Consider the following 24,678-nt stretch of genomic DNA (forward strand, 5'->3'; position numbering starts at 1 on the left):
GTCTTGCTCTCATATGTGGCATCTCACATTCTAGGGAGAGGTTTGCCAAGTGTATGACCTGGGTTCTGTGAAAATGGAATGCAGAACGCCCACTTACTTCTTTGAGATTTTTACTGAGGATAAAACTCCATAGTGAATATAAAAAAGATTTTGAATGAGATAATTGTGGCTCTTCCTTTGATATTTTTTTCTTTTCTCTCCCCTTCAGTGTTACAAGTAGAAGAAAATAAAAAGAAGAGAAGCTGAGAATTTAAACTGGGAGACTTGGCAGGTAAGAGGTGTGTTTTGCCTTTGCTGGGCAGGGTGTCTCTGGAAGTGCTGTTGAGAGCTGGCAGCAGGTTGGCTCAGCTCTGGGAGATGAGGCTGGCCAGGACCTGCAAAAGTTTGGGCTCAGATTCCTGCTCCTTGGCAGGATTTCTTGTGTCACTGTGGGCAAGCTCTTTGTTTTGCTGGATCTTCACCTGCAATGGGGCAGAACTGCTTCCTTGTTTTGGGAGGGTGGGTTGGGGAGCAATGAGTAATTGCGAGAAAGGAGAAAAATTTAATGAGAGGCTACAATAGGTGAAGGTGCTTGAGAGGTACTTGGAAAGAGATGCCTGGGTCAGGAGTGACAACTGCATGGTGTGGCGTACTGGGTTGTGGTTTGAAGCCTTTTAAGAAATGTTTTAGTAAGTTCCTTCTGTGATATCTGTAACTTTATTGCATTTGCTTACTGGAAGACTCATTTGATTACTTTAGTCTCGTTTCCTGTTCTACATGGTTTTTAAATAGAGTGGAGGTGAAATATGGTATTATCAAGATGCAACTCTTTCATATAAGAAGTTGTACTGAAAGCACAATAACAACTTCGGAAAGCCAAGGTCTTGGTGAACCACAGTTCTGTCAGGGCTCACTTGAGGCAGATCTAAGGACAAAAAGCTTTTGTCCCTGACAAAATCCCTAGCCAGGCTGCCAGATCACCAACCTTCCTCCAAAGCTTCAAGTGCTGGAGCTCTTACAGAGAACCAGCTCGAAGAATTGCAAGCATCATATTCTTTAACCTTGTTCTTGGAAAAAAGTTGTACCATTTCCAAAACATTCAGCCTGAGGCAGTCATGCTTCATAGATAAGTCAGACAAAATGGCAAAATATTGGCTGAGTATGAACAACTGCAGGTAGTTGTTTAATCGCTTGTGTCAAGTGATCTTAATAACAGGTGTAGCTACTGCTCCAGTCAATTACATAAATTGTCCTGCACTCTTTCCTGGGTTCTTACTGAGGCAAAGTTATTGATATGTAAGAACTGCCTGAGTGAAGTTTGAGGTTTTGGCCTTATAACTGTCTTAAAAGATAGAGCTTAAATAAGCAGTGAGTGATGTATTCATGCTTTTATGCCTTCTCTGCATTTCCCACACTAGCAAGAATTTTTGGTTTGCCTCCCCCCAGCACATCTGTGAGAATACATTTTAATTTTAATATTCAGACATCTGGAAGGTGTCAATAACACCAAAACGAGTATTGCCCTGTTTGAAATTCCCTGCTGGGTCCACCTATCCTGCTTTGTCTGATGCAGGGATAACAAGATATGTGGGGCAGCAAGTGCCTCTGCCTCTACTGTGCACAGTGCTTTGCATTGCAGCACTACGCTGCATTTTGGAGGAGGCTTCCAGGAACACAATGTGAGAAATACCTCACTCCTGGGATTGAAAGCTCCCAAGCACAGAGAGCAAGCTTGGCATAAAGTCAGAGGTCAAAAAAATTCAGATAAATACATCCTGTATATCATATATTAATATATACATTGTGTAGCCATCATACATATTAAAATCTCAATAAATCATTTGCTAATCTGAAATAATTTGGCCCCTAATGATTGTGAGAAAACTGCAGCATTATAAAGACAGATTTTTAGTTACAAAAGTTTTGGTCTGAGAATGAACTATTTCTGTTTTTATTGTGGATGTCATTAATAGGTCTCTAACAAGCTGTACGTGAAGATGATTAGGCCTGTATTGTTTGGTTTAGAAGAATTTATTTTCAGGGTTTGAATGTTTGTTGTGTTTTGTAGTTTTTTTTTTTTAATTTGTGAGTGGTTTCTCGGTTTCTCGACATTTTCAAAACCATATAATGGCATCTGGTTTCTGCTGTGAAGTTACATCATTTCAGAGCAAACCAATGTACTCCATCAGGCTGTCTCCCTGTGTATGCTGCGTCATATGTTTAGCATTAAGGATCAGTTTCTGTGCTTTCTTCATAACAGTTTAGATGTCTGTAAGGAACTGGTAGTTAAAGTATGGCAGACTTCAGATAATTCTTCAGCCTCAGCCTCTGTTTCCACTGCCTTTGATCAGGGTATATTCAACTCAAATATTTATAAATTAACTTTTCACATGCTCCTTTTGATTTTCATAGATATGCTTATCCACACACTGGAGAAGTAGACTTCTTATTATAGTTCCTGAGCCTATAAACATTGTTATTGTAAATACTAATCAATTTTGGACTCTGTGAGGAAATACGAAAACATGGGTCTCACTACTAAGAAAGTGCAATTCAGGTGATAACAAGTGGTGTGGAAAGGGTGAAGAAGAGACAGCTGTCAAATACATCATGTTCAGTTACATACAAAGGTACATATATATATATATATATCCATGTTTATTCCTGCAGTTTAATTTAACGTCCTTTCTTTGTCATATTAAAAATATGACTGTAGAAAAATAATCTTAAAAAAATTTGAACCATGTGGCTGAACCTGTCTTACTGATGAGAATAAAAAGCAGCCAGAAACTGAAAGGGGGTGAAGGGTATAGTATTTTTTCTGGATAAATTGTCTTAAAGTCATTAAAAACAAATTATTCAACCTTTTTACCAAAGGAAGTATATTTTTAATGACTTTTCCCTATATATGATTTTGAGAAAGAGGGGGATATAAGAGCTGCAGAAACTCTCTCCATGCAGTTGTGGTAAGTTACATCAAATCTGCAATTTGCCATTGGGATAGACATTGTACGCTGGAGAGCATAACTTCATGAGGCAATGAAAAGGAGTTAGTCTGAGGTTGCTTGCTTGCCTCAGAGTTTGCTTCTGGTTTGGTAAATAATGTAGGTGTGCTCGGGGAAACTCTCATCTTGATCCCACTTTATTTTGTATCTATGGTTTTGGTTAACCTGAAAATCCGAGTCTGTGCGGCAATGGTGGGAAGTGGATTTGGAGGAATTGCTGTTACTGTATTACTTCCCCTCCAAAAATGTCTCAGAATGAAACCAACTGCTAAACTGGTAATCTGCAAACTCACGATATTTGCATGCATTTCTAAGTGTGGGTATGAGAGGGAGGAAGCTCCTGTTCTTGTGCACCATTTGTTTTCTATGTCATCCAAAACTTTGAGATCTGAATCTTTTATTTACATGGAGAGCTTTAGTTTTTGGTTTGTGCTAGTTTTTATTAAAGCTCATGACTGAGACTTGTTTGTGAGAGGGTATCTCTGTGATCCACCGGGTCTAGAAAGTATCATATTTATGTGAGAAGAGCAAGCCGAAATTGTATTGTGATATTTTGTTGGTGTGTTCATGTGAGGGGATGGTTACTGCTAAATCATTGTGGATTTCAACTGCAAGAGCCTCCGTGTTACCTAAAGAGGAATTAGGATGCTTTTGTAGCACTGAAGGGATCCAAGAGAATGTTTTTTCTTGTACCTTCATTTTGCACTAGGCAGCCAGCCAGGTGGCTGGGAATTGGTGGATAGCTTTTCCAAGTTGACAAGTTGAAATCATGTACATCCGCCATTCATAGAGCTGTGAGAATGGGACCAGACAGAAAATTGCACAATGGCAACTAAAGACGTTGAGGGCACTAGAACTCATGTGTGAAACGTTCCTTCCATATGTCCTGTTCTGCAAAGCAGAAGCTATTAATTTTTCTTCTAAAAAAAGGTTTCCCATGAAACCAAGACCAGGTTTTTAAAGCAATCTGGATGGGTTTGGGGGGATCACATTAGGCAGGGCTGCTGGTGATCTCTTGTCTAAATACTGTGAGCAATTAAAATCATGTGGCTCTAAGAATCATTGGGCTTGATGCTGATCAACTGTGGCATCAGCCTAAAACCAGTGCTGCTAGGGCAGGTTAGATGAGATGGGGAATGAGATGGTGGTATCAGTCTTGAGAAAATGTCATGAAACTGGAAATACCTTGGAACAATCTACTTGGGATCTGAAAGTGTAATTCAGTGGTTTATACCATTGGTTCTGATTTCTTCTCATCAGTGATCTGATTTTATATGTCTACAGCTGGATTCCTTATGCCTCTTTAGTTTAGGTGAGAGTGTTGCTGTCCTTTACTTTCCTATTAGCAAATTTGCTTGCTTTATAGAAACACTTTAAAAAAAGGAAATAAATAAATCCAATGACTGAGAAAAGAAATGCAGTGACTATAAAAACATTTCTAAGTTGCAACTGAAGATAAATTTTTCCTCTGCTTTCCTCCTCTGAATAAGTTATGTGTGTTTTTTTAAACCTCTGTGTCCTGGACATGGGCACACTTTGTGGTAAGAGCATGATTTTATTTCTGAAACCAGATAAGGGGAAGAAGTGAATCAGTATATTTAAAAGCTCAGTTAATTCATTGGCATTGGTACCTGCTTGCCCTGGTGGGACAAGGTTGCTGAGAAGGTTTGCCTTTCCTGGGCTTTGAGGCTTATATGTGGGTGTCAATGTGTTCTTTTTTTTTTTTTTTTTTTAATGAAAGAGGAAATACTTTTATTTAGGAAAAGCTAAGAGTCGGGAGCTTTATCTGTCTCTCTTGCTTTCCATGTATGTTTAATAATGTTGTTCTCTGCTGTCAGTCCAGCTTACCTGGAAGCAATGAACGTCCAGACTGCTTTTCAGAAGTGGTGATTAAGTCTCCTTTTGAGGCTGACATGGGTGTGTGGGCACCTCAGAACCTGTGAAAATCAACTAGTGAAAATTTTTCACAGTTCTCCTTAAGCATCATATTAAAAAGCTAGTTAAAATTCCAGAAAATGTGAGCTTTATGGAGCTGCTGATTTTCTCTGAAACACAGGATCAGTGCAGTCCATTAATCCTGCTTTCTGTTCTAGCCTATACTGTGATCATTTGTAAAACTCCAGGGAAGAGCATGTAAGCAGAAGGTCTCCCTTTCTGCTTCCAGCAAGTTATCTGTTTGATGAAGGAAAGAGGCTGCCTTATTTGCCAAATTCAGTTCTGAACTTGTAAGTAGCATTTGATTCTAATGTGAAAAATCATGGTTATTCATATCTAGAGTTTTAATTACTTAAAAGAAAAAGATGTTAAACATAGATTAATTGAACCAAGTGAATAAACCTAGAATGATTAGGCAAACAGTTTTTACGCAGAAGGTTTCATGGCTGCAGAGAGGAGATGCCAGCGATGCTCGATGCTCCTGTCCCTGCAGAGCAGGAGGGACCTGCTCTGGGGATTTTGGCTGCAGTGATAGCTGTGGGTGTTTCTTTGCTGCAACCCCTCCAGTCAGAGAAGGTCAGTTCTCAGCACTTAGGCTTTGTGGAGCCTAGTGCACCCTGACTGTGGCTTCCTATGTGGGAAATGAAATCTACCAGAAGGCCATCTGGGTGATTTGTGTGGGTTTTCTGCCCATAAAATCACCACAGAGTGGCTTGCTGTTGTTGTGCTATTCTCTGATATGGTACAGGGAATATCGAGTGTTGGTATGGGCCCTTTTATTTGAGGCTGAGTGCAAGAGAAGAAGAGAGAAATGCTGGTCAAGAGCCTACAACATGACTTCCATTCCAAAGGCTTGATATACAGTGAAACGGCAGTAGAAGGGATTTCCGGATTGTTGGGTTTGTTGTTGCTGTTGTTATAAGCAGAATTAGAAACCTTCCAGTTCAAGCCTGACCCATCACACTGAAACGCTGCCACCAGTATCATTAGCAAGCAAAGTGTTGCTAACAGAGTCAAACACACAGCAGAATTCTGGCTCTTTCAGTGTCTGGACCGACTCCCAATATTAGGAACAGGAGTCAAACAGCCATCACTTCTCCTGTGCTAACACACACCCCGCCATTAGCAGTCTGAAGGCAATTTTAATAAAATACATGGCCCTGCTGAGCTGGTTTTGGAAGATAAATAAGGAATGCAGAAAAGAAGCTTTTGTTTAAAAGTAATTATTTAAACTATGCATTACAGGTAATTTTCCTTTAACAGTATAGCAAATGCTATCAGAATTTCAATAATAGCTTTGTGTTACTTATCTAGATAACATGATACTGTCATTTCCAGGAGCTTAAAATGCTGTTTTATTTTCATTTGTGTCAAATGTAAGGGTAAATGGGACCTGAGTGTATATCTATAAATATATGTTTTCTATAATTTTCTGTGAGCACTATTTTATTTTCCAACGTTTTATGGCAATATAACCGTCTAATGATAGTTTCATAAACTGTAAGCTTGATTTATTGGCCCAGCTTAAAACAGTAGGGTGAGGAGCATCTTCTTATTTTCTGTTTTGTGTAAACATGCTGCAATTCACAGTTGACAGAAACACGATTCTTTGAAGAGCTTTGTCAATAACAACTGCAGCAGCGTGGAAACTTCATAGTGTAGAAGCAGACGTAGCCAAACGCTGAGTGCTTCAGCCCATATGTAGCTCAGAAAAAGCAGAGGTGTTATTTTTACCTGTGAAATTTTTTGTTTTCAAAAATTAAATGAAAAACTTGTCTTTTCTTTCTCCCAGTATGATTCTGTAGTGGAAACCTTTCAAACAATCGCAAAATATGTAGTTTACCATAAGGAGGACAAAGTGACTAAAGGAGGAAAGCAACTTCTAAGTTTTTTTGAAGTAGCCGCCTCTGAATCAGATCTTCCACGGGAAGGATTGACATCTGGTTTCAACAAAAACATTTTTTTTTCTTCTAGCTCCTATTGTTGCTTACAGATTGTGTGTCTGAGCTTATGTGCGGCTGTCACCCATAACACTGGCCTGCAGCCTGGCTTACAGCTGAGAGAACCGCGGTGTTTTCACTGAAGAGAGTTATAGCAGGAAACGTACCTGAGTGCATTAAGTGCAGTTTTAGCCCAAATTCAGACCTAAATTGTGCCTAAGACCCAACTGAGTGTTGTCCTACAAGGTGTGTATGGCCTTTAGAAATGCCTGGCCAGTAGCAAGCAGAGTCCCAGAGATTAGGTGGATTTTTTAATCACTTACATGTGGCTATAGTCTGTCTGGGCCAGAGTTTCCAGTTACCCAAAATGGAGAAGATAACATTTCACTATTTCACTACCTCACAGAAGATTTGTGAGGATGACTGTGTTTAAAATTGTGATAGTAGTATGACGGCTGCTCTGTAAGTATTGCCTTCTATTTTATTATGTTGCCACACAATGTCAGAGGTGAATGTTGGTGATATGCCAGTAGAGGATGCACCTTCCCACCAATATTCCATTACATTTTGTTGCCATGTGACAGATGGAAACAGAGAGAAAATCTGACAAAATGACATTCGACATGGAAGTATGTATGAAGCAAAGGTGTGGCCAAATGTGTGGCACTGAATTCCTCCATGTGGAAAAAATGGCACCCACTGACATTCATCAGCGCTTGATGGACCAAACAGTGGATGTGAGCACAGTGTGGCGGTGGGTGGTATGTTTCAGCAGTGGTGACAGCAGTGTGAAAGACAAACCATGAATGGCTATGCACAGCTGTCACACCACAGAATGGAGGACGTCTCAATTTGTAGATTGCAAATTGGCAGATTGCAACCAGGGAACTGTGTACTGAGATGAATATTGGCTTCAGTGTGTTGGAAAAGATGATAGTGTTGGAATATCACTGAGTTCATCTGGACTTTTTGAAACAATATGAGGCTGAAGGTGATGGTTTCCTGTATCGAATCGTTACTGATGATGAGATATGATGTCTCCACTAGAAGCCAGAGTCAAAATGACAGTCCAAAATCGAGTAGAGACATGTGAATTCTCTGTTGAAGAAAAAGTTCAAAACACTTCTGCACTGTTGCTGCACATGTGCACTGTCTTTTGGGTTAGGAAAGGGGTGATCCTTCTGGATTTCCTGGAAACCAAACAAACCATCAACTTTAACCACTACATTGTGACACTAATGAAGCTAAGGACTGGAACTTCCAGAGACAGGCCAGAGAAGGAGACAACCTTTCTCTTGCAACAGGATAATGCCACACCCCATGCCAATTGGAAGACCATGCAGCACACTGCCAATCCTGGCTGGACGGTCCTACCACACCCACTGTATAGTTCGGATTTGGCATTTTCTGTCTTCAGTCTGAAAGATGGACTGTGTGGGCAACATTTTCCTAGCAACAACAGCATCGTAGCAGCTGTGAAACAGTGAGTCACCTCTGCTGGTACAGATTTATATAAGCATGTAATGCAGGCAAAAATGCATAGCTAATGGTGGTGACTATTTTGCAAAGCAGTGTTTTTTTAGCTGAGAACTAGTTCTATCAAATAGTTTTATTGTGCTCTTTGTATCTGTTGTAGTATCCATGTAAATAGATAGGAAACATCAGTTTTAGAGTGACCTACATATATCTTTAGCTTACATAGATAATAGATCAACATAAATTCTTTTAATAAAAGTGGACACAATAATTCACTGCTCTTTCACAGCAATATTGTGATGCTTAGTGTTGGTAATATATGTGAAAGAGGTTAAGATCTTTCGATTAAAAAGTGATATCTTACTAACCACACATTGAGGGATGAAGAGGCTAAATAGGCAGAATGAGATTACTTCAAGGTTTCACTTAATTGTTTTCTTCCTTTAAGTAAGAGCATTGAATGAATGTTGTTAATGGCAGGCTGGGAGTATTTCTTTCATGTATGTGTGTGCAGACTGGAGACTGTGATGGGTACAGCGAGGACTCAGAGCTCTAATGGCTTAAGAGTTTGTTAAATTGAAACCTTTGGTTTAAACCTGGGAGCCAGCGGGGCAGTCGTAGAGGAAGAAGGAAAAGAGTGAAGAACATTAAACTTGAGTTTGCTGTGTGGATTTACTTGTATCATATTTGAAACCATTTGTTTACATAGCTTTTCTTAGTGTTCCTGAGTGCTTCAAAGGTAGAAAATTGAAGGCAATCAAAGATGCTAAAGAAATGTCTTGAGAGATGCAAAGCTCTCCAAAGGCAGCAAACATTAATAATGCTAATAAAATAAAGGTAAGCCAGTTGTGTCACACACCAGAGTTTGGTCACACTGAAGNGCCCTGGTGGGACAAGGTTGCTGAGAAGGTTTGCCTTTCCTGGGCTTTGAGGCTTATATGTGGGTGTCAATGTGTTCTTTTTTTTTTTTTTTTTTTAATGAAAGAGGAAATACTTTTATTTAGGAAAAGCTAAGAGTCGGGAGCTTTATCTGTCTCTCTTGCTTTCCATGTATGTTTAATAATGTTGTTCTCTGCTGTCAGTCCAGCTTACCTGGAAGCAATGAACGTCCAGACTGCTTTTCAGAAGTGGTGATTAAGTCTCCTTTTGAGGCTGACATGGGTGTGTGGGCACCTCAGAACCTGTGAAAATCAACTAGTGAAAATTTTTCACAGTTCTCCTTAAGCATCATATTAAAAAGCTAGTTAAAATTCCAGAAAATGTGAGCTTTATGGAGCTGCTGATTTTCTCTGAAACACAGGATCAGTGCAGTCCATTAATCCTGCTTTCTGTTCTAGCCTATACTGTGATCATTTGTAAAACTCCAGGGAAGAGCATGTAAGCAGAAGGTCTCCCTTTCTGCTTCCAGCAAGTTATCTGTTTGATGAAGGAAAGAGGCTGCCTTATTTGCCAAATTCAGTTCTGAACTTGTAAGTAGCATTTGATTCTAATGTGAAAAATCATGGTTATTCATATCTAGAGTTTTAATTACTTAAAAGAAAAAGATGTTAAACATAGATTAATTGAACCAAGTGAATAAACCTAGAATGATTAGGCAAACAGTTTTTACGCAGAAGGTTTCATGGCTGCAGAGAGGAGATGCCAGCGATGCTCGATGCTCCTGTCCCTGCAGAGCAGGAGGGACCTGCTCTGGGGATTTTGGCTGCAGTGATAGCTGTGGGTGTTTCTTTGCTGCAACCCCTCCAGTCAGAGAAGGTCAGTTCTCAGCACTTAGGCTTTGTGGAGCCTAGTGCACCCTGACTGTGGCTTCCTATGTGGGAAATGAAATCTACCAGAAGGCCATCTGGGTGATTTGTGTGGGTTTTCTGCCCATAAAATCACCACAGAGTGGCTTGCTGTAGTTGTGCTATTCTCTGATATGGTACAGGGAATATCGAGTGTTGGTATGGGCCCTTTTATTTGAGGCTGAGTGCAAGAGAAGAAGAGAGAAATGCTGGTCAAGAGCCTACAACATGACTTCCATTCCAAAGGCTTGATATACAGTGAAACGGCAGTAGAAGGGATTTCCGGATTGTTGGGTTTGTTGTTGCTGTTGTTATAAGCAGAATTAGAAACCTTCCAGTTCAAGCCTGACCCATCACACTGAAACGCTGCCACCAGTATCATTAGCAAGCAAAGTGTTGCTAACAGAGTCAAACACACAGCAGAATTCTGGCTCTTTAAGTGTCTGGACCGACTCCCAATATTAGGAACAGGAGTCAAACAGCCATCACTTCTCCTGTGCTAACACACACCCCGCCATTAGCAGTCTGAAGGCAATTTTAATAAAATACATGGCCCTGCTGAGCTGGTTTTGGAAGATAAATAAGGAATGCAGAAAAGAAGCTTTTGTTTAAAAGTAATTATTTAAACTATGCATTACAGGTAATTTTCCTTTAACAGTATAGCAAATGCTATCAGAATTTCAATAATAGCTTTGTGTTACTTATCTAGATAACATGATACTGTCATTTCCAGGAGCTTAAAATGCTGTTTTATTTTCATTTGTGTCAAATGTAAGGGTAAATGGGACCTGAGTGTATATCTATAAATATATGTTTTCTATAATTTTCTGTGAGCACTATTTTATTTTCCAACGTTTTATGGCAATATAACCGTCTAATGATAGTTTCATAAACTGTAAGCTTGATTTATTGGCCCAGCTTAAAACAGTAGGGTGAGGAGCATCTTCTTATTTTCTGTTTTGTGTAAACATGCTGCAATTCACAGTTGACAGAAACACGATTCTTTGAAGAGCTTTGTCAATAACAACTGCAGCAGCGTGGAAACTTCATAGTGTAGAAGCAGACGTAGCCAAACGCTGAGTGCTTCAGCCCATATGTAGCTCAGAAAAAGCAGAGGTGTTATTTTTACCTGTGAAATTTTTTGTTTTCAAAAATTAAATGAAAAACTTGTCTTTTCTTTCTCCCAGTATGATTCTGTAGTGGAAACCTTTCAAACAATCGCAAAATATGTAGTTTACCATAAGGAGGACAAAGTGACTAAAGGAGGAAAGCAACTTCTAAGTTTTTTTGAAGTAGCCGCCTCTGAATCAGATCTTCCACGGGAAGGATTGACATCTGGTTTCAACAAAAACATTTTTTTTTCTTCTAGCTCCTATTGTTGCTTACAGATTGTGTGTCTGAGCTTATGTGCGGCTGTCACCCATAACACTGGCCTGCAGCCTGGCTTACAGCTGAGAGAACCGCGGTGTTTTCACTGAAGAGAGTTATAGCAGGAAACGTACCTGAGTGCATTAAGTGCAGTTTTAGCCCAAATTCAGACCTAAATTGTGCCTAAGACCCAACTGAGTGTTGTCCTACAAGGTGTGTATGGCCTTTAGAAATGCCTGGCCAGTAGCAAGCAGAGTCCCAGAGATTAGGTGGATTTTTTAATCACTTACATGTGGCTATAGTCTGTCTGGGCCAGAGTTTCCAGTTACCCAAAATGGAGAAGATAACATTTCACTATTTCACTACCTCACAGAAGATTTGTGAGGATGACTGTGTTTAAAATTGTGATAGTAGTATGACGGCTGCTCTGTAAGTATTGCCTTCTATTTTATTATGTTGCCACACAATGTCAGAGGTGAATGTTGGTGATATGCCAGTAGAGGATGCACCTTCCCACCAATATTCCATTACATTTTGTTGCCATGTGACAGATGGAAACAGAGAGAAAATCTGACAAAATGACATTCGACATGGAAGTATGTATGAAGCAAAGGTGTGGCCAAATGTGTGGCACTGAATTCCTCCATGTGGAAAAAATGGCACCCACTGACATTCATCAGCGCTTGATGGACCAAACAGTGGATGTGAGCACAGTGTGGCGGTGGGTGGTATGTTTCAGCAGTGGTGACAGCAGTGTGAAAGACAAACCATGAATGGCTATGCACAGCTGTCACACCACAGAATGGAGGACGTCTCAATTTGTAGATTGCAAATTGGCAGATTGCAACCAGGGAACTGTGTACTGAGATGAATATTGGCTTCAGTGTGTTGGAAAAGATGATAGTGTTGGAATATCACTGAGTTCATCTGGACTTTTTGAAACAATATGAGGCTGAAGGTGATGGTTTCCTGTATCGAATCGTTACTGATGATGAGATATGATGTCTCCACTAGAAGCCAGAGTCAAAATGACAGTCCAAAATCGAGTAGAGACATGTGAATTCTCTGTTGAAGAAAAAGTTCAAAACACTTCTGCACTGTTGCTGCACATGTGCACTGTCTTTTGGGTTAGGAAAGGGGTGATCCTTCTGGATTTCCTGGAAACCAAACAAACCATCAACTTTAACCACTACATTGTGACACTAATGAAGCTAAGGACTGGAACTTCCAGAGACAGGCCAGAGAAGGAGACAACCTTTCTCTTGCAACAGGATAATGCCACACCCCATGCCAATTGGAAGACCATGCAGCACACTGCCAATCCTGGCTGGACGGTCCTACCACACCCACTGTATAGTTCGGATTTGGCATTTTCTGTCTTCAGTCTGAAAGATGGACTGTGTGGGCAACATTTTCCTAGCAACAACAGCATCGTAGCAGCTGTGAAACAGTGAGTCACCTCTGCTGGTACAGATTTATATAAGCATGTAATGCAGGCAAAAATGCATAGCTAATGGTGGTGACTATTTTGCAAAGCAGTGTTTTTTTAGCTGAGAACTAGTTCTATCAAATAGTTTTATTGTGCTCTTTGTATCTGTTGTAGTATCCATGTAAATAGATAGGAAACATCAGTTTTAGAGTGACCTACATATATCTTTAGCTTACATAGATAATAGATCAACATAAATTCTTTTAATAAAAGTGGACACAATAATTCACTGCTCTTTCACAGCAATATTGTGATGCTTAGTGTTGGTAATATATGTGAAAGAGGTTAAGATCTTTCGATTAAAAAGTGATATCTTACTAACCACACATTGAGGGATGAAGAGGCTAAATAGGCAGAATGAGATTACTTCAAGGTTTCACTTAATTGTTTTCTTCCTTTAAGTAAGAGCATTGAATGAATGTTGTTAATGGCAGGCTGGGAGTATTTCTTTCATGTATGTGTGTGCAGACTGGAGACTGTGATGGGTACAGCGAGGACTCAGAGCTCTAATGGCTTAAGAGTTTGTTAAATTGAAACCTTTGGTTTAAACCTGGGAGCCAGCGGGGCAGTCGTAGAGGAAGAAGGAAAAGAGTGAAGAACATTAAACTTGAGTTTGCTGTGTGGATTTACTTGTATCATATTTGAAACCATTTGTTTACATAGCTTTTCTTAGTGTTCCTGAGTGCTTCAAAGGTAGAAAATTGAAGGCAATCAAAGATGCTAAAGAAATGTCTTGAGAGATGCAAAGCTCTCCAAAGGCAGCAAACATTAATAATGCTAATAAAATAAAGGTAAGCCAGTTGTGTCACACACCAGAGTTTGGTCACACTGAAGCATGTCTGAGTCATGTTTCAAAAGCTGTTTGCAAATTTTCATTGTTGGAGCAGTTCAGGGCCACAGAGACGCAAGTGCTACAGCAATAGAATGGTGTAGATGATCTCAGTAAGATTCGTAAGACTCAGCCTTTGCCAGCCACTCTGGATGCTGGAAAGTGCAGTGAGTGCCCATACTCGCCATGTTTATCTGCACAAATAGTTGCATTAAAAAAAAAGAATGCAGTGAGAGAGAATAGGGGAAAAAGGAGTACTGGATTTACGTTGCAGGATCAGGATCAGTGCTTTGGCTTTCTATGATGCATTACATTGGATATGATTGCTAAGGAGAAAGGTTAATATTTAAGGCCCTAAATCTCCAATTGGTGAACGCACCATATTCAATTTATGTCCTGTGCCTGAAGTATCAGAGCAGAGTGACTGTGGAAAACTATCTCTTTCACACTGAATTAAGTTCACAGGTTGAAAGCCGTCTTCTTGACTTTCCTGCTCTTTTGTTAGGTATTGCCTGATCATATGTCGGCTACTTTTGGTAGGTTGCCAGCTCCTATGCACAGGGAGAAGTCAGTGGGAGAAGAGCATGCTCAGCCTTTGTTGGATTATGGCTTCCTTCCTGGTAATTTGAGTACCTTTCACATAGTTCTGCTTTTCAGAACAAGTTTTGATGCTCTCACGCTGAACAACATTCAGCTAGTACTGCTATTGAATCAGACTTTGCACGGAGAGAGTAGTATTGGGTATGAGTAAGCACATCAGATGACCAACAGTCACTTTTGTTTTTTTTTCTTTCCATGCTAAGACTAAATGCTTCATGTTTGTCCGCCTTGTTCTCTTTTTTCCTAGAAATCTGCAGACCAGAGTATGTCTGTTTAGCAGATGCAGTTCCAGAATTGACGCTTAATTTGAGTGTTGTTCTGTGTCTTAAATCTGCATACTTCTTTTTTTAATGATTGAAGGTTCAATGTTGGTGATTTACAGCTGTCACATTACCCTGCGAAAGGGTCTCAGGAAGAATGGATACCCACACATTTCATGTGTGTGTTTCAAAGAACATCTTAAAACCCAGTGCCCAGTACAAATATACCCATTCTAATGACATTAGTCTTTTTTAAAATATATTTTTTATTTTTTATTTAAAGAGAAGTGTAAGCCCTGCTAGTGCTTCCGTGGGGGCAGCCTCTTGCAGGGCTGCTGTGGGTCCAGATCAGTGCCAGCCCTCCTCTTATGGGGCCGCTGGGCCCTCACAGGCGAGTGGCCAGGAGCGGAGGGGCTGCTGCCCTGGGCAGAGGGACCTGCTGCTGCCACCTGCTCCGTCTCCTCGTGGGGCTCCTCATGTTCCCTCAGGATGTGGTTTGAATGGGGGTGACTGGGATCCCCAGGAAGGACAGCCTCTGGTGTGCTGGGCTGCTCCTCCCTGTTGGGACTTGCGGCGCTGCCGTTGGGTCCGGGCGTTGATGCGAGGGTCCCTTGTGGGGAGGCTGTGGGGCCAGGGGTGGTTACGGAGCTGTCCTCCTGCCCCCTGGCTGCAGGGCCCTCCTCCTGCCCTCCGGACACGTGGACGCCCTGGAGGCCCAGCTGCCCGTGGGCCTCCTCGCACCCACCGGCTCACGATGGTGTCCACAAGTCCCTGGATGAGCGTCTCCGCTCTGTGCCCCAGGGCAGGCCGCAGCAGCTGGATTGGGGCCTTGCTGTCCAGCCTGATGTCACACAGGGCATTCAGGATCTGGTTTTCCACTGCCACTGCCTCCCACCACTGTGTCCCAAAGATGTCTCGCAGCTCCTGGCGCAGCCAGGGCAGCACAGGGTCAAGGATCTCCTGGTGCTGCCTGAACAGGGCTGCCCAGACCTCCAGCAGGAGACCGCCCACCATAGGCCCCTGCTCTGCCTCCACAGCCTCCTCCTCCTCTGGCAGCAGCACAAAGGGTGGAGGGGACGGCGCGTGGCGGTGGGGGCTGTGGATGGGAGCGATGCCTGCCTGGAAGCAGGCAGGTACTGGTGGTGCTGGGGGACGGATGATGAAATGCAGGTCGCTGTTGTCGTCCCACTCAGCAACCTTAATGACTGCCATGTCTCTCCTGCAGAGCAGGCAGGTCTCTTTCTGCTTGGCCCACCGCAGGATGCAGCCGAGGCAGAACTCATGATGGCTCGGTACTGCGTAGGCAATGTCCTTTTGCACGTCACGGCAGATGGGACATGTCCACGCCTCCTCTGCTGCCATGGTCTTCACGTTGAGGCCTGTTGGGGAGTGAAGATGAGTCGCTCTCCCTCACCAGCGCCTCACTGGTGAAAGTTGTGCACTGCAAGAGGGAGAAAGGCCACCACAGTCATTCCCTGTCCCAGGGTCAGACAGAAGAAACATCCTGCTCCCTCAGCAGGAAACCCTCTTGACCCCACGCCTCTGCCACCCCATGCCCAACACCCTCACAGGGTCAGGCTGCTCCTCCTGTCCCAGAGCTCACCCCACTGCCCCTGGGGGGGCAGTGTCCCCACCCAGCTCACCTGTGCTGCTACACGTGCACCGCGTTGGGCCCTGGCTGCCTGAGCCAGGCAGGCCAGGGGATTTCAGGTGATGGCTGTAGAGATGGGCACTGAGAGCAGCTGCCCACAGTCCCCAGGGCACAGCCCAACACACAAGTCAAATCCTCGTTGCACCTCCAAGCCTCACACACCAGCTCGGCAGGAGTCCAGGCACGAGAGTGACTGGACCAGGCCCTGCCAGTGCCCAAAGCTCGGTGGCAACACAGCCTGTTGCTCAGTGATGTCACCGCAGTCCTTGTGCCCCCACAGCACTCACCCCAGCAGCAGTACTGCTTTTGTTTTCTCCTGGGTACAGCTGTTTCCCAGAGGCTCCAAGGACTGACCTCTGTCTTCCCAGAGGCCTGTCATGTATCTTCGCACCTGCCTCTGTCATGTCTGAAATACCATTTCTTCCTCTTCCCTCCCTCTCCTTTTTTTTTTTTTTTAATCTTTTTAAATATGCCTGCAAGCTCCTCAACTTCATATTTACAGTGTTTCAGATATTGCGTCCTTTTCTTTCCTTAATTTGCTCTACCTTTTCTTCTTGCCCTCCTTTTATTGGACCTTTCATTTGATATTGATCCACAGGTCTTAATTTTTCCCTGATTAAATTACCTCTAATTGGTCTTGAGGTTATGTTTCCTCACATTCTGCATCATCAGCCTGTACATTTTTTACTGTCATGTTATGCAGAAACAGTGTTCCTCATTTTCCAAGTTTTTGTCTTCCTGCTTCAGAAATGCTTGGTCAATCCTTCCCTCATTTCCTCTTCTGTACCGATCACCCTTGTCTTTTTATTTTGGAATCTCTTCCTCTGTCATTTTGAGACTTTCTTCCGAGAATGACAGTTTTTCACTTGTGATCACTTTTCCCACATCTCTCAAGTGGAGCAGAACTAGATGGTCTTTAAAGGTCCTTTCCAACCAAACCGTTCCTTGATTGATTCTGATTGATTCTGTGATTTCTGTATATTATTACTTTACGAATTATAAAGTGCCTGCTTCTATACTGACATTACTGTTTGACATAGTCAAGCTAGAATTTCAATCTATGAAAAGTGAACGTTGTTGTTCTGCCTTCTGAACTTACTCCGCATTTCTAGCAGAAGTGCCCCTTGCTTTGGTTTCTTCTATTTCTGCTGATGGGATCGAGGTCACCTTTTGCTGCTAAGGTGGACAAGTACTGCGCTTTTGTTAGGGCAGAGAAGGCGTTGCTTCAGGGTGGCAGCTGCTGCTGCCAGGGAGCTCAGCTACCAAGGTGGCACCGCTATTTGGGACTGGGAGGCAGAGACCAAAATGCCACCCCTTGGCTGCTGAGATAGCTAAAGATTTGTCTCCAGCAAGTGACAGGAGCCAAGGTGCTGTCGCCTGTGTTCTAATTTTAGCGGGAGCGCTGGCACAGATGCTACCTAGACAGACAAGCGCCATTCCTGCCCAACCCAACCTCCTGCTGCCGGTTCTGGTCCAAGTTACTCAGCTCAATTTGTCTTCTGTTTTCAGGAAATGGTGTGCTGGAGGGAGAAGGGAAACCCCTACCTTTTTTCAGAAGGCTTGTGAAGCTTCCGAGGATATTTCAAGGCAGTTAAACTCATACTTTGTACTAGCTTTCTGAACAGCAAGTATTTATGGGGATGTTATTAGTAAGGCAGCAATTGATTTATAAAGCCTGTTTGGTATAAAAGGTGCCTGTGCCAGTGCTTATGATACATGTGTATGAGAAGTTCCTGCATTTCCTGTGGCTTGGGTGCGGTTCCAGCACAGAAGCAGAAGTGGTTAGAGGAGTCCACCAAAGGGGAAGGAGTGGGTCTTTTCCCCCTCCAAAGTGACTAAGGCGTGTGTGATCATTATACAGCATTTTAGTCAGATTGTTCTGGTTTTGAGTTTCACTTTTTGGAAATAAGTGGTCAGAAAAAGGTGTAAAGAAATATTTTGAAATGGTTGTGGTCGTCTTTGCAGCTAGAGGCTGTGCCCCATTCACTGAGACAGAGTGGTATGATGTTCAAGGCATTGCTAGCAGTGCCTTCAGCAGGGAGCTAATAATCCAGTTCCAGGTCAGGTTTTATTGGCACTCAATCTAGTTGTTTCATTGATCTCTGAGCACTTTAGAAACGTGAAAGTGGTTCAATATACCTTTTTTGCCTTGAGAAATCAAGGCACAAAGGGAAGACCGCAGAAGGTTCCATTAGCAGAGTGAGAAGATACTTCTCCCCAGAATGCAGCCCACTTCTGGAATGTATTTTGGTGATGTCTGTACCCACATGTGCTGCTGAAGGAAAGAGACAGCTCTGTTCCCTTGCCCTTCTGTCCTGGCCACAAGCTTCCACAGTTTCCCTCTGCACTGGGCTCTCCTGCCTCACCAGGAGCCTGGTCAGCAAGTGAAGCTGGCAGAAAGCTGATTTTTGGAAACAATGAAGTATTTTTGGCTGATTTAGCTCCCAGAATGAGTTGGTAGTGAGAAATTCCAACAAGATGCTGTTTTTGCATCATCTTAAACAACAACCACTAAGAGTTTTGTCAGATTTTGAAAATCTCTGTAAGGACTCTGCAACTGATAGTGTAACCATAGTTTTCTTCGAATAGCCCGTATTCAGATACACTCTTAAACTAAAGAGAGCCTATTGGTATGCATTACTGTACTATTAGCATTAGCATTTATTAATGTGTTTTTCATTCTTGTAACAACAACCCACCAAGTATTGAAGTATTCCAGGTATTGTGTAAATACTAATCAGAAGGATCCTTTTGTTAAATGTGGCTGGAAATGGACAACATCGAGCAGTTCACATTTATCATGTATCGCAAAGGTCATTTCAGCCTTCTACACTCAAAAGCTATACTTGCTCCATCTTGCTTGATGGAGGATAAGTTCTGCCATTTTGAGCGGGGTAGTTTTTATTTATAATTGTGAATGTGTTTAGCCACATGGGGCTGTCAATCAGTGAGACGAAAGCCCAGTAGGATTGTTTCTGTAAGTGGCCTATTTCCCCCACCCTTTCCCTCCAAATCAAGGACAGATGAAAGGTCATGATTAAAACAGTGATTTTTTCCTAAATTGTAAGTAACAGTTTGCAACTGTTTTTTACCAAGATGTCAAAACTGTATTTTATCTTGGGGAAGGGGTGTGGGGGAAAAGAAAATTATAAGTTCTTGAAAATGTTGGCAATTTTCCAAACGGTTGTGTTCAAATTTATTTTAATTATTGTACTTGTGTCAGTTCCTAGCAAGGGGTAAAAGGGGGAAAATAATTCAGTGCAATATTATGCAGCTATGGATTAAACAATTAATGGTGAACCTCTCTATCCTATTAGTATATTTGAATTCATTATTTCAACGAATTGTTTTATGAGCCAATAACTACTGGGTTTAACCATTTATTTTATAGTCAAAACAGAACAGAAGAATAACTGTGGTGCTGAAACACATCTTTATCTGTACGAATCCCAAGGAATTAACCTGAGACAGTCAGATAATGCAGAATATCACTGGAAAGTTATTTTGTCCCAAGGGTTTGGATTCCTAATGTGTGGTCAAGTAACTCATCATTTGGGAGGATTTGGGCAGTGGCCCGCCGATCCTCACAACAGCCTCTCTCCCGGAAAGTGTTGAGGGTTTGGGCACATTCAGCTGTTTCCTGGAAGGTATCTTAGTTGGCATTGTGTGTAGTATTTTTCTTTATAGAATATGTGATAGCCACTCATGAGTCAGAAATAACACTGACTGACTGATCGTGGCACATACATAATTGCCAGAGTAAATACTTTTGTGAGCAATCCGTGTGCTCAATTTTGTGTGCAAGATATATAATTACATTGACCAAATAAAAAGATGTTCTGAGGAGCCAAAAGAGGGCAAATTATCTAAGTGCACGAGGATGAACATTTGATGTGACATTACTAGCATTTCTCCTTGTAGCTAATGTTAGAAGTAAGCTAAGACCCTCGTGGTACCCTAATGGAATTCTGGCTAGATGTATCTTCATACATTTTGTATATGTTAAATGTTAAATATTTTTTCCTCAAATTAGGCATGAAACCAAGATGCTGTCTTTCTGTATTGTTGGGTAACGCGTCTTGGTAAAGAAGGGTAATCTAATCTCAGTACCTTCTGTTTTTCCTTTTAGTGCTTTTTCCATAATTTCATTATTTCTTCTTTGTCTTGAAGAATCTCATGCTTTTGTAATGTGTGATAAAATGTGTTTTGTGTTCCACCACCGCAAGGAATGTGTGATCAGATAATTACTGTGACACTGGTGACGTGCTTTGTGCCCGTAAAACTGGGTGACTTCAGCCATCTTTGGGCTACTACACGGTTGATCCCTTAAATGTGATAATGCACAGGTCCCATGAATCAAGCAGAGCTGTGATTGTATTTTAAGGATGGACAGAGTCATGTCTGCATATATTTTATAACTGCCAAAGTCCTCACAAAGAAAGGTTCTCCGTTTGGTATGTATGTAACCCTCATCAGTGCTTTTTGCCATTTCCTTTCGTTCTCCTGTGCTGAGAGCTTCCTTTTTTTTTTTTCTTTTTTTTTTTTCATGTGGGCAGATGAGCAGAAGATGATGCTGCCACCCTGCTTACAAACCATCAGGTTGGCTGAGAAAATTGACTGTTCTTTTTCTGTGTATGTGTTGTGTTGCTGTTGTTGTTGCTGTTGTGTTTAATAGGCAAACATTTCTTTGGTAGTCAGCTTAAATTGTAGGCAAATGCTGAAGCAAGCTACTGAATGTCCCTGGCGCTGCAGTGGTCCGTGCCACAGACTCTGTGTTCTGCCACATATCTGCTGCACACTGTTGTCTTACTTTCCAGTTCTGGATGAGTCACATAAATATCCACTGCCAAGGTGCAGAACTAAGAAGGAAGTGTGAGAAAACTATTCTCAGGGCTTCTCCAAAACATCAGGGGTAGATGTGGTGCTAAGAGCTGTTTGTCACCGAGTGCATTGTTGGGGTGGAGAAGTAGAAGCAGTGTTGCACCGGCTTGATTCTGAAGAAGAGTGCTCTGTCCTCCTCGTAGCCTGGTCTCTCTAAAACTAAGCCATTTTTAGCTTGGCTTTGTTAAACTTTATTTATTTGATGACCTCTTCAAGTGGCAGAATGAAATTAGGGGGATGTGGAAAGGAAGAAGGTTTTGGTGCTAGCAAAGAATGACATTTTAGGGGCCCTAATTTTTCACTGTACACAGATAGTGCAAGACAATCAATATGAAGGAAAGCATATGTAAATATGTTGAGAACACTTGCAAAGTGTGCCTGTATAAAAGTATTAACAGCAGTATACTTACAGGGATTAAAAGAGGTAGGGAAAAAAGTAAGTTTTGTATGCAAGACCCTTTCCTTCCCTTTTGCTACAGGAGAGAGAAAAAAAAAAAAAAAACACCTCTATTTGTTTAAAGCCTTTTCTGGAACTCTGTGAAATGATTTATAGATGAGGTGTGCTATATATGAGGGCTTTTTACTGGCTACCTGGGCAATGAATTAGGGCCCTATTCTATAAAAAAAAAAGTTAGCACTTTCTTTGCAGCCATCCTCGGCTTCCATGATGCGGAAGTCAAATGTAAATTCTTGCTGAATTGGGCCCTTATGGAGGCGGCGTTCAAACAGCCTGTGAGGAGAAGAGAAACCATTCAGCCTGTGGGCTGCTGCGTGCTTCAGAGTCCTTCGATCATTACTATAATTCTCTGAAAGCAAACTAATAAAACTTCCTATTGACTTGCACTTGTGTGTGCTTTGAGCATTTATTTACAGCCTACCGTCAGCAGATTAAAAATCAATTAAAATCCATAGAAGCAGCTAAAGTTACATACTCCTCTTTGCTGGTAAAGATTTTTAGAAAGATTTTACATTAATACTTGCTGCTTTGTATTACTGAAGATAGTGAATCAGGTTTGGACAGAATCTGTGCGTCTTTAACTCTGCAGATATATGTGTCTTTAGCTTTAGAGAAGCGCTGCTAGGGACGTCTTATCCTTTGTGCTTCTCTCCCTCTGTAGAAATAGGGGAATTTATGCAATTCATTTAACTGAAATTGAGACGTTGAAAGCTCTCCAATACTATCATGATGGATGCTATTGCAAATGCGTAGGGAAAACAATAATCTTAATGATAAAATGATAAGTTTAATCCCAGTACATTAAAATGGAAAGTGAATTTTAGTACTGCAGATACAATAAAATAAAGGATACTTTGATTTGTATTCCTGATTTTCCCTGAAAACCTCAGAGATTAATTTGGGACCGTGCTGTGATTCAGAGGGAGACTTTCGTGGTCCCAGGGACACAGCGCTGGGACTGGGACATGAGACTCCAGCAGTGACCTGCTTATGGGGGTTTCTAAGTGTGTGGGTTTTTTTTCTTAGGTTTCCTCTCCATCTGTTTGCCTCTCATTCTTTGTGAGTCTAATCTGTTTATACTGTTAAACTGTCAAATATACTGCTGCTTTTACGTTTTTTTATAGGTATGTGTTCCAAAGACTTATGCCATTGAATAGCCATGATAATTGTTCTGTTATTTAAATGTAGATTGGAAAGATACAGTCAAAACTGATAATTTCTGTATTTATTTGTGTTTTCTGTTTCATTTCTCAGTGCAACATTAATTTTAAACAAAGTTTATAGAAACTAGAGAAGCCATGACTTTTGTGCATTGCAAGTGCTGTTCAGGTATCAACCACAAAAGGCAACGCCGATCATGCTAGGAAGACAGAAAGCCAAATACTGAAAAATGGAGGGGAAAAAAGCAGGAATGAAAGTAACTTGTGAAATCTGAGTTTGATCCCCTTGTAGGAATGAGTGTTGGTAGACTGCTGTATTTATAGAGCATTATGATTCTGTTAGAAGACTACAGAAGAGCCGCCTTCTTCAGAGAAGGGTCTGAATAACATAAAAGTAAACAAGGCCAGGCTTTTACACCAAATGGTGAAAGTAAACAAGACATAAAATGACTGTTCATTAAGCAAGCTGAATTTATCCTGTGGATGACATTTTATGGCTAAAAGACTGGCGTGGTGTATTTATAGACTTCCATGATGCATATACACACAGCATATACACAACTTGAATTCCACAGTTCTTTTTTGGTTCTTCACTTTGCAACCTGAATAGTGTTTATGGGGAGCGGGGTGACACCAGAAATGCCTTGCTGTCCATCCTACCGACTCCACATGCCTTGATTTCCTCGTGAGAGCCTCGTGTCCGGCTGCACAGGCTTCTGCCCTTCTCTGCCGACAGGACTGTAACTACAGGTTCCTTCCCTCGCATCGTGCTGTGAAGGGAGAGAACTGTCAGAATGCTGTGGAGGGGTTTCCAGTTTTTCCTAAGACATTTTCCCTGTTTCCCTGTTTCCTCCAGTCAATTCATGGCTTGTCTGTACTGTTAATGGTTTTCTTCCCTTATGACATTTTCCCCAATAAATCAACTCTGGTCATTGCTTTTCAGTGGATGTTGGCAGTCCCAGCTTGTCCTCATGCTCTTTCAGACAGTCAGTTTTTCATAATCCCTGTTTGCCCCCACTACTGTCCTGCAGCAGCCTTCCATTACCTGCTTGAGTTAATTATCTCCCCTACTCCAGCGCTCAGAAATCCTCCTCTGTCCTAGTTCTACAGGCTCGTCCTTGTATCTCCCCACCTCCTCATTTCGCTATTGTTTCTACCCAGCTAGTAACTGCCCTACTAATTTTAATACTTCTTTTCAACTGATTTTTTTTTTTACTCTTGTCTGTGTTTGCAAAGATTCTGATATTTCCTGCTGTTTTCCTAACTGTCTCCAGATTTATATTGTTAATGCTAACAAATTAATTTGCTAAAGTTTGTAATAATAAGATCCCGAGATTCTTCTGTTTTCATTATTATGTATACCTCCTAAAATCTGTCAAAGATGTCTTTTTGAAAATGCACAAAAATACCATTGCTTTAACTAGTTCTTCCATTTCATTCTTGGAATATCATACAGCTTTACAGCTTTAAGGGTGGATTTGGTTACCTTTTTCTACGCTGAGCTCTGACTCATAACCAATTAGCATTACATATGTGCTAAATTGATTTCTCAAACAGAGATACTTTCCTGAGAGAGATTTTACATCACAGACATTCTCGCCAACTGAGACTGCTCATGTGCTGAGATATTTGATAACAGGGTCACAGTCTGTCCTCCAATACAATCCCATTGAAAAAGAAACAAAGCCAAAACTGATGACATTTTCAGTTTTTTACTTGAATCCAAAGTGCTATATTTCATGATAAAGTTAAGTTTCCTACATTTCTGAGTTACTGTAAAATAACATATTAACTTCCCTGTTAGAGCAGTACACTCTTTCAGTTCTTTCTCAGCAAATCATTTCTCTTTTTAGATAGCTGACCT

The 24,678-nt window shown here is 41.5% G+C and overlaps 1 protein-coding gene across 1 annotated transcript in view; it reads left to right on the forward strand.

Moving 5' to 3' along the window:
* The window catches only part of SOX5 (SRY-box 5), a 459,770-nt gene continuing 435,300 nt past the window's right edge, over window positions 209–24,678 (forward strand). The window contains exon 1 of the mRNA XM_021391451.1: window positions 209–271. The gene's annotated coding sequence lies outside the window, so the exon portion shown is untranslated. The remainder of the gene's footprint in view (window positions 272–24,678) is intronic.

The sequence above is a fragment of the Numida meleagris genome, chromosome 1, assembly GCF_002078875.1.
Source record: "Numida meleagris isolate 19003 breed g44 Domestic line chromosome 1, NumMel1.0, whole genome shotgun sequence".
Classification (NCBI taxonomy): domain Eukaryota; kingdom Metazoa; phylum Chordata; class Aves; order Galliformes; family Numididae; genus Numida; species Numida meleagris.